Raw genomic sequence first — 14,095 nt, forward strand, 5'->3', positions numbered from 1 at the left:
ATTCCAATTACTGTTCTCTGGAAATCACATGTGTTCATGCTACAATGAGGTGTGAAGAAACTTTATAAAGAAAACTTTGTAAAGAAGAAAAATGAAAAAAAATCATATTAGGAAAGGAAAATGTTGTTAATCTGAGGAAGAATGACAAAGAAAAAGGCAGTCATGGGCACATAATTTTTTTGGAGGTGCTTGATTTGGAATACAAGGTAAGGGGTTCAAATCTGGAACCTGAGGCTTCTTCCTGGCAGTGATATGACAGTCCTGTCGATCATCCTTCTAAAACTGAACCGTGTTGTGTTTTATAACCTGTGGGTGAAAAGAATAGATATCCTCCCTTAGCCTTTTAGCAGCGCCAAGACAAGCAGTGCAAGGGAGAGACAAGTCTCCAGGAAAAGGAGTTACAAGAAGCTACTTCCCACTGTCACTCTGGGTCACTAGAAATAACACGTGGATGCCCAGGACATGCGTAGGTGCTGCGGGCAAGTTGGAGACATGAACCTTGGGTGCTGCTGAGTCCAGAACACTTCAAAGGCAAGGGGCAGTGAGCGAACCAGAAGCCAATCAGAGTGAAGGGGATGTTTGAACCGAAAGAGAGGGTGTATATAAAGACTAAGGGTTTGGGGCACCTCTCTCTCGCTCCAGCCTCTGTTCTAGTCAACACCTGCCAGTCTGGGCAGGTATTTCTACAACTCCAAGAGGACAAGAGGAGTCGGGTGAGTCTGGGATCAACTAGACTTGCATACATTTTGTCCCTCTGCGGTTGCTCTGCAAGACGGTTAAATCTGAATCACAAGGACTAGCCTTCCCGATGTATTCTACCTGTTTGCTCTGAACCTGCTTAAAGGAGCTGGCCATTGACATGTGAGCCTACAAATGCACATTCAAGAAATGAGTAGAATACATGGCCATCCCGGCTTCCTCCCATTTTCTCTGCATCGGGAGCGGCTGGGATGACGCTCAGGCCTCCATTTGTCAGACAGGGCTGGCATGGTCTGCGGCCTATTTGGCAGGTACACTGTGATACTAACTGAGGCTGCATTTGGAAGAAAGGCATGTTACGGTTTGGTTCTAGGGTGGCAAACTTTGAATAGATTGCTGCAGAATTCTTCTTCAGGATCTGCTTTCTTTTAAGTGCCAGGAAGTAGAAATATTAGTCTGGAGAAGAAATTCCAACTTCTTTTTTTTTTATAATTGCTTAAAATATTTTTAGCCTAGTGTGCATTTTTATTTACACAGTGATCAAATGTTCTGAAGTGGTGAAAGGAGGCTGTAATACGGAATTTCAGGCATGTCACAAGACTCGGGTAGGGGAGTTTTTTTGTTTTTTGTTTTTTTCAGTTAATTTTTACTGGAGGATAGTTACTTTCCAACGTTGTGTTAGTTTCCACTATACAGTAAAGTGAATGAGTTCTGTGTTGCACATATCCCCTCTTTTTCAGATTTCCTTCCCATTTAGGTTGCCATGGAGCGTTGAGTAGAGGTCCCTGTGCCAGGCAGCAGGCTCTCATTAGTGATTTTATACATAGGAGTACATATATGTCAACCCCAATCTCCCAGTTCATCTCACCCAGAAATTCCAACTTCTGAAAGACCTGTATCCCAGTTGTGAGCATTTTTTAGTGCCCAGAGATCCTTTTGGAGTGATGCTTTGGTTAAGTGATAAGGCCAAACATACCATTAGGACTAAGTATGAAAGTGATAATCACCTGCTCTTGCTTTATTCTTTCCATGGCATCTGCACAGAGGTTTGTAACCTGTTTTATTATATTTTGTCATTTCTTAAAAGCCAGGCACATGGGGGAGAATCTCCAATGACATTCTTTGCTAATCCCAATGTTAACCTAATGATTTTATTCTGAGACTTCCAGTTTGAGTTAGATGACCCTCAATACTAACCTATCCAATAAAAATAAAGTCTAACATGTGTATTGTTCATGTTAAGGACTAAGGCCATAAAATGCAATGCTTTGCTTTTAGTTGATTTAAAGTGAAGATCGAAGGAAACTGATGGATGGTTTCAAATAGAATGGTATTACCTGAGCTGATGAATCAAAGTTGTTTGTATCAATATTACCCTCTACCTCACAATGAATTTAATCCCTAATTTATTTACCTGTATATAAAAAGGAATGTATCTCACTTAATACTAACAGGTGGCGTGGGTCTAGGAAAAGGAAAGATTAGTCATTCTCTTTCTTATCATCTCATGATTCCTTAGTCTCATGATTCAAGGTGATCGCTAAGGAAAAAAGTTCCAAGGAATGTTACAGTCCTGTTGAATTTAGGGTACAAGCCTAATGTGTGCCTTGTACTCTGCTATGGGAATTTGACACTCTCAGTTGTTACTTCCAGAAAACTCTGGCAAATCCAGCTTATTAACTTTATCACCCAGGGAGACTGCAATAGAGGAATGACGTATGGGTGACTCTGTGGTTAGATGTAGGTCATTGTTAAGATTCTAACTTTTATTTGTAGGGGACAGTTCGTAACTGTTTAATAAACTATTAGTAATCTGTTGTTATTATTATTACAGAAGTCCCCTTATCTGATTTGTTTTCAGCCATCAAGGAGGAACAGGAGGGCTCCACTAAAAAATGCTTCTTAAATGTCATCTGCGTGGACTTCGTTTTGTTTTAAAGCTTCTCATTGCACTTTTGCATTGTGTGTTAATCCATAAATGCCTTAGCTCATTTTAGAAGCAGCCAGAAAATAAATCCTAAATAGTAAAATTTTTAAATTTAGCTAATGTGTATATCTTTATAAATGCACATGTATATATGTTTGTATATATATGAACAAACACATTTATAGGTGGCTTTATATTGTTAATGATGTTTTCCTTAAACAATACACACATACATGTATATTCATATGTACATGCTCAGTTGCTAAGTTGTGTCTGACTCCTTGCCACCCCATGGACTGTAACCCACCAGGCTCCTCTGCCCATGAGATTTTCCAGGCAAGAGGACTGGAGTGGGTTGCCATTCCCTTCACCAGGGATACATATGTATATATATATATATATGTACTATTGTGTATTGGTATAAAGATTTTTATTTTGCAAATGGCTTTTTATAGATGATCTTTTACTGAACTCCATAATTAACCTGCGCAAAGGTTAAACGACCTGCCCAATTTCACACTTAGTAACTAGGACAGCCAGGGCTAGCAAGGAAGTTTCCTGATTGCTGGCCAAGAGTTCTTTCCACTGGAAAGTTGTCACTGGTTATTGGGAAGCTGAGGGGAAGAAACTGGTTTAATTTCTCTGAAGTTGAGAATTATTGATAGTGACTGAAATATCATCAGTGCCGTTATTTTCTAAAGTCAGCTGATCTAAGACAGTCTTGTGTGTAAACGAGTTATGTAAAGGGCCATGTATGATAACTTTGATGTGTTCTGTCTATATTCTGCGATGCTGCTCTAATTCTTTCATGTTAACTATCTTTTTATTAACTTTATTTTTGACAAAACATCACACAACTGTTATTCATTACACTAGTAATGAAAATACTGATGCAAGATACCCTATTAATGAAGGTATACAAAACTAGAACCTTGTATCATATGATAAAAGTCTATTTCCAATACTGTCCTTTAGTCAACAAAAAATTTTTAATGGAAATCAGAGATTATGGTATTACAAAATTGACACTTTTTGCAAGGTTAAAATTTGATTAACCATTTTTTTAGACATTCTCTTTGGAGATACCCATTCATTTTAATTTATGGTTAAGCTTAATAGAGACAGGCAAATAGAGACAGGTCTTTAGTTTATTCAACTGGCACTTGCTGGCAGGATTAGTCAAAGAAATGGGAAACTGCTACTTCATTACGAAAAGAGCATACTCATAATCAAAACCAACCAAGTTGACAAATACATATTCTCCCTTAGAATTCAAAACACTCTTACCATATAAGGAGCATTCAAGAAGTCCTTATAGCAACCTTGGCATGATAAGTATTCAGAATGGTCAGCCTGACCCTTTAGACTTATCGTATGTAAAAATCTGTTCCTCCCATAATGTCCCAAGGGCAATTTTCACAATTGAAACAAGGTTTTTCTTATAAAACAAGGTAAAATCCTACATGCCCTGGGGTAGAAGTTAAGATGCTCTAACTCGCCCCCGCCCAAAATAGTTTTTTACAAAACAAGCAAAACCCAGCGTAGTGGCTTACGTAGATAGAAATGTATTTCTCACATTACAGTCCTGCCGGCCGGGGTGGTGAAGGTCATTAAAAGACACAGGTCTGTTCCTTCCTTTCTGCTGCATTACCATTCCCTGACGTGCTCATCAGCGTTACCGAAAGCTGAGTCTGTACCACGTCTGCTACAGCCCACAGAAGAAGGAAATAGGAGAAAGTCCAGGGCAAGTGTCTTTAAGGAGCTGATCCAGAAATGAAAGATATCCTTCTACTCCTCTCTCATTGCCCAGAACTTTAGCACATGAACTTACTTAGCTTCAAGGGATGCTGGGAAATGTAGTCTGTAACTGGGAGACCATTCTTTTAAAAGATAGAGTAGAGGAGGAAGGATGGAGGGGTGGGTTCATCTATTAAAAGAAGGTGGAGAAGAAAAGATACTGGAGAGCATCTACCAGTGTCTGTCATAGTCACTATATACAAAGTAAAATGCATAGTATCCACAAGGAACCATCAAAGGCATTCAAATAATTAAAAAATAAATTAATGCTGGTAGTGCTTGTGTTTTGGGGGGCTCCAAAATCACTGCAGATGGTGACTATAGCCATGAAATTAAAAGATACTTACTCCTTCGAAGAAAAGCTATGACCAACCTAGACAGCATATTAAAAAGCAGAGACATTACTTTACCAAGAAAGGTTGATCTAGTCAAAGCTATGGTTTTTCCAGTGGTCATGTATGGATGTGAGATTTGGACTATAAAGAAAGCTGAGCACCGAAGTATTCATGCTTTTGAACTGCGGTGCTGGAGAAGACTCTTGAGAGTCCCTTGGACTGCAAGGAGATCCACCCAGTCCATCCTAAAGAAGGTCAGTCCTGGGTGTTCATTGGAAGGACTGATGCTGAAGCTGAGACTCCAATACTTTGGCCACCTGATGCAAAGAGCTGACTCAATGGAAAAGACCCTGATGCTGGAAAAGATTGAAGGCGGGAGGAGAAGGGGACGACAGAGGATGAGATGGTTGGATGGCGTCACCGACATGATGGACATGAGTTTGAGTAGGCTCTGGGAGTTGATGATGGTCAGGGAAGCCTGGTGTGCTGCAGTCCATGGGGTCCCAAAGAGGTGGACATGACTGAATGACTGAATTGAACTAGTATGACTTCTTTGGAGTAAAAGTTACTCGTCACTGTCTTTTGAACAAAGATTTAGCTGTGTACATGGCTTTGTCTCTAGTGAGAAGATATGAAGGTAGTTTCTAGATTTTATTAATACATAACACAAGCATATTAGAAAGGCATGCCATTTTTTGAACATTTTTTTGAACATGCCATTTTATTGAACATTTTTTGAACATTATTTTCTAAGTTAACTTTCCAAATAATGGAAGCTCACCATTTTTAATTTAATGTAAAACACATATGATTCTCTTTTGTGTATGTGTCTGAGTATGAATGTAACTATTTACCAAACTGAGGTAGTTTTCCATCTACTTCCTTAAACCAGATAACAGCTCAATGAATTTATACCTTCATGTAATGCACATTTATTCGGCCCCAATTATGTGCCAGTGATGACATCAGACTCTGCATAGTATTTCAGATTTAATCTTCCCAACAAGCCAGTGAGGTAGGACAGATTTTCCCTGTTTCACATGTGAGGAAACTGAGTGTCAGGGAGGTTAGGTTATGTGCTCAAGGTCATATCAAGAAGCCTAAGTAAAACCCTAATCTCATTATTCCTTCTACAATACTTCTGTCCGTTTCCTTCATTCAGCAAATATTTATCAAGGACCTTTTCTCCCCATGCAGTATGCTCAATGTTTTTATCTTTTGCCCCTGTTTAACCTCATGACAATCCCATAAAATAGATGCTATTTTCCACTTAAAGATGATGCAACTGTAGTTCAGAAAAGTAAAATCCCCAAACTGCAAAGAAATGGGTAGGCCAGGGTTTACAACTAGATGGCTCTTTCTACTTAGAACCTGCCATTCCCCCTATTGTATGGTCATTGAAGCCCCTAAAGCTTAGACATAATGCAGACCTGTTTTACCCTCCTGTTCTCTGTATTTCCATCTACCATCTCATACATCCTGTCGACTCTTCCAGAAACACCTCTCCAGTCCAGCCCCCCGTCTAGATGCCATTATCACTTTGGGCCTGGAGTTGTTTCCTAACTGTTCCCTCTATGATCAAGTTATCTTTATTCCAATCGCCACATTGTCATGAGATAGTTGACCTCAAGTAAACAAAAGAAGCACAATTCTTTCATTCTTAAAATGTTGCTTTCTGGCTGGATCTCCATAGAATAATTTCTCAGTTTATTACTCCAGCATACAAAGCTCTTCTCAACTCAGCTGTGGCCTCATCTCTCGTCACTCAGCTCCCACCTAACCTAAATTCTATCCATACCTAGTGCTTTGCTAATCTTTAAACCCATCTGCTTTTTCATGCCTATGTACTTTTGTACAGGATGTTCTTGTGACCTAGAGTAGCCTTTCCCATTTTTATTTTTCTGCCTGAAAAGTTCTACATGGCAAAGATCCAATTATGAAGTTATGAAAGTAGTTCCCCAAATGAACGTCGTCTCTCTTCTTTGCTCTCCCAGTACTCCTGTGTATCTTAAGTGCCATCATATCTATGTGTATACATGTCTGCCTCAGCCAGACTCCACTCTTCTTGACAGCCAGGGCCACCTGGGCCTTGCACAATGTCTGGCACATAATAACCATTCAGCAAGTGTTTGACTGGGGACAGTGGATGAAAGACTCAGCTGCTAGACATAGCACAAAGTCAGCTGGGATACAGGGGTCATTTAATAACAAAACAATCAGCGGCTTATTGAAAACTTACCCTCAACTCTGTTCCTTAGTACTATAAGGGGATCAGGAAAGAATAAAATAATCCTCACCTTTGACTCTTTGCCCTAGCTTAAAATTTAATTAAGCAGCTAAGACTGATGTATTGGAATTAGAGCTTTCATGTACTTTCTTAATTGTTACTGTTTTATTTCTGCTAGACTGTACAGTCCAAGCAGTTGGATTCTGTTATCATCCTTGTATTCCCAGCTCTTGTCATTGCTTATATAGTGGGGATTCAAAAATCTCTGTTGAAGTGTGAGTGAATAGCAAGTTTTCAAAAATACACAGAATGACTATATTTAAAGTACAAAGTAGCGTAGCCTCTGTAGACATTATTGGAGATGAGATGAAAATATGGGAACTGAGAGACTCTTTGGGTCAAGCTGAGACACAGGGAGGATGTAAAAAGATTGAGAAAGTGTCGAAGTCATGTCAAGGACATAGAAAAGTTATGAGAAAGTGCATTATATTAATGAGCAAGGCCACATAATACGAGCACATGTTTTCACACAGGTCTGCTGATTGAGTCTGGATTAGTCGAGTAGCTCTGTTAAAGGCTGCAGGTCACTTAAGTCAACTGGAGTTGACATTAGACTGTGGTGGGTGCCCTTCCGCTCCACATGTCTCCATCCTTGTGGTGTTATTTGTGTGCGTGCGTGCTCAGTTGCTCAGTCATGTCCTACTCTGTGTGACCCCATGGACTGTAGCCCAGCAGGCTCCTCTGTCCATGGGATTTTCCAGGGCAGAATACTGGAGTGGGTTGCCATTTCCTTCTCCAGAGGATCTTCCCAACCCAGGAATCAAACCCACATCTCTTGCATTGCACATCCTGTATTGACAGACAGATTCTTTACCACTGTGCCATCTGGGCAGTGTTATCAGGGCAGGGTTTAAATGTAATTTGAGCATGAGAAGTACATGAATAATTATGTCCAAAGGATGGAATTTTGCCAGTTGATTCATTCATTGGTGCAATGAACCCTACCTTTGCTAGAATTCACTAATGAACCCTCCCTTTGTTAGAATTATATATTTACAGCCTTCATCATATGATTTTGCAACACTTATCACCCTCAGTGATGTTGAGACTGGCCGCGTGGTTTGCTTTGGCCAATGATATGTGGGCAGAAGTCACAGTTGTCCAGTTTGGGGCTAAGACCACGTGAGAAATTGTGCTTTTCCTGTATGACCTCTTGTGCTCCTGCCCTTTGCCACAGGAAGTACATGCCACAAAAAACTGCTGGTCTAAGAATGATGAGGGATATATGATGTAAATTTGTTCCTGATCTAAAGCCTGGAGCCCAGCCAACTTAGACGGAAGCAAATCTGCTTCTGCTGACCATCAGAGCAGTGAATAAGAAAAATATATCTTTGAAGACTCTGGGTTTGCAGGAATAGCTGACCAGTACAGGTGTGGAAGTGGGCAAAGAGAGAAAGTATTCAGAATTTATTTTGGAGAGAAGGCTAAGATTCATTGAATGGAGGCAGGAATAGGATGTGGGAATTGAAAGGGTACAAAGGAAGAAGAGGGTCAAAGCTGACTGGGTGGTCAGTCCAGATTAAAGTTGAGTGAGATCTTGAAATTATGCTGGAAACTGAAGTCTCCAAGGTGGAATAAGTCTGTAGAGTAGTTTTGTTTGGTCCTCTAGATTTTTCAAACTTTTAATTTAAATCTGTTAGGTGGGTAATCTACTCTCTAGCTCCTTAGCTTCCCTACTTTTTCTTTTTGACACTCCATACCTTGGAATGGGCTTTGCTAGTAGCTCAGTCGGTAAAGAATCTGCCTGCAGTGCAAGAGACCCAGTTTCGATCCCTGGGTCAGGAAGATCCCCTGGAGAAGGAAATGGCAGCCCATTCCAGTATTCTTGCCTGGAAAATCACATGGACAGAGCAGCCTGGAGGGATACAGTCCATGGGATCACAAGAGACAGACACGACTTAGTGACTAAACCACTGCCTTGCAATACATTTGGGTTTATGTCCCCTATTAATCCCATCACCACTTATTGCCAGGCAGATTGATTTTAAGGTGAGTATGAGATAATGTGAATTCTAATGATGATGAAAGCTGGTGTGAATCGAACACATTATGGGTTCAGCCCTTTTCCTAAGTGCTTTATATGTCTTGTCTCATGAATTCCCATTTCCTAGATAAGGCAAAAGTAAGTTAAGTAACTCGCCTAAGGTCAACAGCTGCCAGTGGACAGTCCAGAATTTGAAACTTCCAGTTTATTGGTGGTTTAGTCGCTAAGTCTGTCCTCCTTGCGATCTCATGGACTGTAGCCTTCCAGGCTCTCTCTCCATGGGATTTTCCAGGCCAGAACACTGGAGTGGTTTGCCATTTCCTTCTCCAGGGGATCTTCCTAATACACAGATTGAACCCAGGTCTCCTGCACTGCAAGCAGAATCCAATTTATTGACCAGTTTTAACTAGGTCAGCTTAAAGATGAAACAGGACTTATCTTTGTTTAAACACTTTCCTCAGTGTCTTATCTTGCAGCCCCCTTCCTTTCCTAGTTATAAATTCCTTGGCCACGTCTTGAGCAGAATTATAACTTACAGTCACTTTGGGTGTTAAAAGGTGAACCAATTTACAACTCCAGTCTTACTAGAGAAAGGTCTTTCCCTCATGGATCAACAGCTGCATCTAGGATTCAAGAGACCTGAAGGGGAAAACGGTGATTTCTCCTCTCTCCTTGCCCACTCCTGGCCTGGCACTGTGTGGGTATATTGGGGTTGGGAATTAGGGTCGTGATCTGGTTCTTTCATTCCCCTTTCAAGGTGGATGACCTCTAGTGTTGCGGGAGGGTTAGGGAAAACAGGGCGGGGGGGAATGGCAGATGTCTCTTGACTCAACTGCTTGGGTTGTTCTCTTCTGTAGAGTGTCTTTGCTTCTCTGGCCAACACAAGTGGCCTGTTGTACTATGTATACGATAGGTGTCCAAATACTGGTTCTCTGGGAAGTCACATGTGTATGTTATTTGGAAATGGTCTTGGAGATATACTGGAGACCTGGGTTTGATTCCTGGGTTGGGAAGATCCCCTGGAGAAGGAAATGACAATCCGCTCCAGTATTCTTTTTTTTCTTTTTAATTTATTTATTTTAATTGTAGGCTAATTACTTTATAATATTGTGGTGGTTTTTGCCACACATACACATGAATCAGTCATGGGTGTACATGTGTCCCCCATCCTGAACCCCCCTCCTTCCCCATCTCAGTCCTCAGGGTTGTCCCAGTGCCCTGGTTTTGAGTGTCCTGTTTCATGCATCAAACTTGAACTGGTCATCTATTTCACAAATGGTAATATGCGTGTTTCAATGCTATTCTCTCAAGTCATTCCATCCTTGCCTTCTCCCAAGAAGAGACCAAAAAGTCTGTTTTTTATCTCTGTGTCTCTTTTGCTGTCTCACATATAGGGTCGTCATTACCATCTTTCTAAATTCCATATATATGTGTTAATATACTGTATTGGTGTTTTTCTTTCTGACTTACTTCACTCTGTATAATAGACTCCGGTTTCATCCACCTCATTAGAACTGATTCAAATGCATTCTTTTTAATAGCTGAATAATATTCCATTGTGTATATGTACCACAGCTTTCTTATCCATTCATCTGTCAGTGGACATCTAGGTTGCTTCCATGTCCTAGCTATTGTAAACAGTGCTGTGATGAACATTGGGATACATGTGTCTCTTTCAATTCTGGTTTCCTCGGTATGTATGCCCAGCCGTGGGATTGCTGGGTCATATGGCAGTTCTATTTCCAGTTTTTTAAGGAATCTCCACACTGTTCTCCATGGTGGCTGTACTAGTTTGCATTCCCACCAACAGTGTAAGAGGGTTCCCTTTTCTCCACACCCTCTCCAGCATTTATTGTTTGTAGACTTTTTGATAGCAGCCATCCTGACTGGCGTGTAATGGTACCTCATTGTGGTTTTGATTTGCATTTCTCTGATAATGAGTGATGTTGAGCATCTTTTCATGTGTTTGTTAGCCATCTGTATGTCTTCTCTGAAGAAATGTCTGTTTAGTTCTTTGGCCCATTTTTTGATTGGGTCATTTATTTTTCTGGTATTGAGCTGCATGAGCTACTTGTATATTTTTGAGATTAATTCTTTGTCAGTTGCTTCATTTGCTTTTATTTTCTCCCATTCTGAAGGCTGTCTTTTCACCTTGCTTATAGTTTCCTTCATTGTGCAAAAGCTTTTGAGTTTAATTAGGTCTCATTTTATTTTTGCTTTTATTTCCATTACTCTAGGAGGTGAGTCATAGAGGATCCTGCTATGATTTATGTCAGACAGTGTTTTACCTGTGTTTTCCTCTAGGAGTTTTATAGTTTCTGGTCTTACATTTAGATCTTTAATCCATTTTGAGTTTATATTTGTGTATAGTGTTAGAAAGTGTTCTAGTTTTATTCTGTTACAGGTGGTTGACCAGTTTTCCCAGCACCACTTGTTAAAGAGATTGTCTTTTCTCCATTGTATATTCTTGTCTCCTTTGTCAAGATAAGGTGTCCATAGGCATCCTCCAATCATTAGGAGTAGATCTCTTCTCACTCGTCTGTAGTATAATTAAGAGGTAGTAGGGTGGCTATAAAGATTCCCTCAGGCCAACAGCTCAGAACCAGTACTCTCAGCTACCAATGTTACCTACTGACCGAGAGGTCAGTTCAGTTCAGTCGCTCAGTCACGTCAGACTCTTTGTGACCCCTTGGACTGCAGCATGCCAGGCCGCCCTGTCCATCACCAACTCCCGGAGGAGAGGTAAGATCCATAATATTGACTTTTGTCTGCCTGGAACTAATAGTTGAAGCTACGAGGATGGATAGGTCTCAGCAGGAGAGACTACTGGGAGGAGAGTCTAGAAGCTAACACAGTTGAGGAACAGAAGGATCTAGTTTCCTGAGCAGGGATCAAATTTGGGCCTCCTGCATTGGGAGCATAGAGTCAAAGCCACTGGACATACCAGGAACGTTGACAGATTTTATTATTTTCCTCTTTTTTTGTGTCTGCTAGGTGAGCATCATTTTTCTAAGGTTTTTGTTTGTTTGATCTTGAAGACTACTGTTTTTAATATATTTTCCCCTTGATTTATCTATAGTCACAGTGCTGTCCTTAACTTAATGGTTATTTTTTATGTAACCATAGAATCATAAGTGCTTAGCTCTGGTTGGAAGACAACTGTTCAGAAAGACCACTGTACATTTTCTTAAACCAATTGTTATTTTCCTATGCTGCTTGAAGTCCATGAAAACTGCTTTTTTTCTGTCCTTCTTTCCAGCCATTTATGTGGATGGAAACCTCTCAGTGTTTTAAAGTTTCTGAATTTAATTCTTTATTGTTGCATTTTTTAATATACGTTAAAAAGTGCTTGCATCTTGATCCTCCTCTCAAGCATGTTCTCACTACTTCCTGGCATATCTCACACTTTTCCTTTTGGTTGTATAACTGATTTGTAAACTTTAGGAGACTGATTTTTGAGTATACTGTTGTGTGAATGGAGAAGATAACTCTTAATATTTCATCTGGCTCCTTATCTCTTTCCTTGTACTTTGTGTTCATTTCCCTAATTCCCTAACTTATGGTATGTTTATTTCAAAGAGCATGTCATCCTAACACTATTTAAAAGGGTATTTTTTAAATAGTATGTGCCCCATATTTACATACTGTTCTAAGTTTACAGCAGTTTCCTAGAGACAGAGCTCATATCTCTTTCCAATCTTTTAAAATTTTTTTTCCCCAGAAAGAAGAGAAGGACTATATAATTCCAATTTTTTGTCTTTGATCAGTTACAATTAAATTTACACTTGTGGGCCTTTCCATTTAGATTTCAGGTCCTTTTGACTTCTTGGGCTGGTGGGGCTTACTCCTCCCTTGGAACCTCCCCTTGGAATCTGGGTACCATGTCTTCCTCTTCACAATAAGATTTGTTGTTGTATTAAACAACATCCATTTATTTTTCTTCTGTCAGAGCTAGGCTTTTAGCCATTGATATTTATAGCTATTTCTTTTGTCATGCATGTTTCTGTCTATCCTTCTTACATTGTAATTACTCTGTGAAGACTTCTCTTGAGTATTTTCTCCCTGTCTCATTTGATTCATCTCTCTGCATTGTCTGTTTGTCTCAGGTTGAGTTGATCCTCTACTGACACTAGTTCTTCCATTCATTTATTCCACAGATATTTATTGAATGCCTACTATGTCCTCGACTGGAGAAGGAAATGGCAACCCACTCCAGTATTCTTGCCTGGAAAAATCCCATGGACAGAGGAGCCTGGCGGGTTCATAGGGTCGTGAAGAGTTGGACACGACTGAGCGACTAACACTATATCCTTGACACTAACCAAGGATTTGGAGAAACAAAGGCAAACATGGCAGGCAGGATCTCTGCCCTTATGGAGTTTTCATTTTAGTGTGGAAATCAAATGAAAAATATGATTTCAAATAATGATGCATGCTGTGAAGAAAATAAGGTAGCCTAATGAGGTGGAGAACTAGGTTTAGTTGAGTAGGTAAGCTCTTCTTTTTAGAATTCTCATTCTTAATAGGATGATTAAGGCTCCTCTAGAAGGTGACTTTGAGCTGAGAAGAGAATGACATAAGAACTGGGAAAAGAGAATTCCAGGCAGAGGGAACAGCAAGACTAAAGTCCTTGAGGTGAGAAAGAGCTGTTTAAGGAATATAGAGAAGGCCACTTTGGCTGTAGCTGAGCTAAAGAGGATAAGGTGGACAGGAGATGATGGCAGAGAAGTGGGCAAGAGTCAGGGCACACAGGATGCTTGTGTCCGTCATTGGAAGCGCTTGTGGAGTTAGTTATAGAAGGTGACTTACAGAAGCCTTGGTACTGATTTTGAATTTTATTCTAAAGGTCACAGGAGCCCACCAGGTGATTTTAAGCCAGAAAAGGAGAAGATATATGCTTAAGAAATGACTTTGGCTGGTGTGTTGAGAATAAACTGTGAGGGGAAACAGTGGAAGCAAGGGGATCAGTTGGAGGCCACTCTTTTTAGTTAGAAAGATGTTTTGATTTGTTAAACCCAAGGTACTCAGACTGACTTAAAAAGGACATGTTTTATTTCATATATAAA

The 14,095-nt window shown here is 40.2% G+C and overlaps 1 protein-coding gene across 2 annotated transcripts in view; it reads left to right on the forward strand.

Annotated features, from left to right (window-relative positions):
* Positions 1-366: 366 nt before the first annotated feature.
* DIO2 (iodothyronine deiodinase 2) overlaps positions 367-14,095 on the forward strand; it is a 253,238-nt gene continuing 239,509 nt past the window's right edge. Inside the window, exon 1 of one of the 2 annotated variants that reach the window (XM_043918910.1) lies at positions 367-713. The gene's annotated coding sequence lies outside the window, so the exon portion shown is untranslated. The remainder of the gene's footprint in view (positions 714-14,095) is intronic. The other variant, XM_043918909.1, reaches the window with a different exon arrangement.

Source organism: Cervus elaphus, chromosome 12, assembly GCF_910594005.1.
Source record: "Cervus elaphus chromosome 12, mCerEla1.1, whole genome shotgun sequence".
Lineage (NCBI taxonomy): Eukaryota > Metazoa > Chordata > Mammalia > Artiodactyla > Cervidae > Cervus > Cervus elaphus.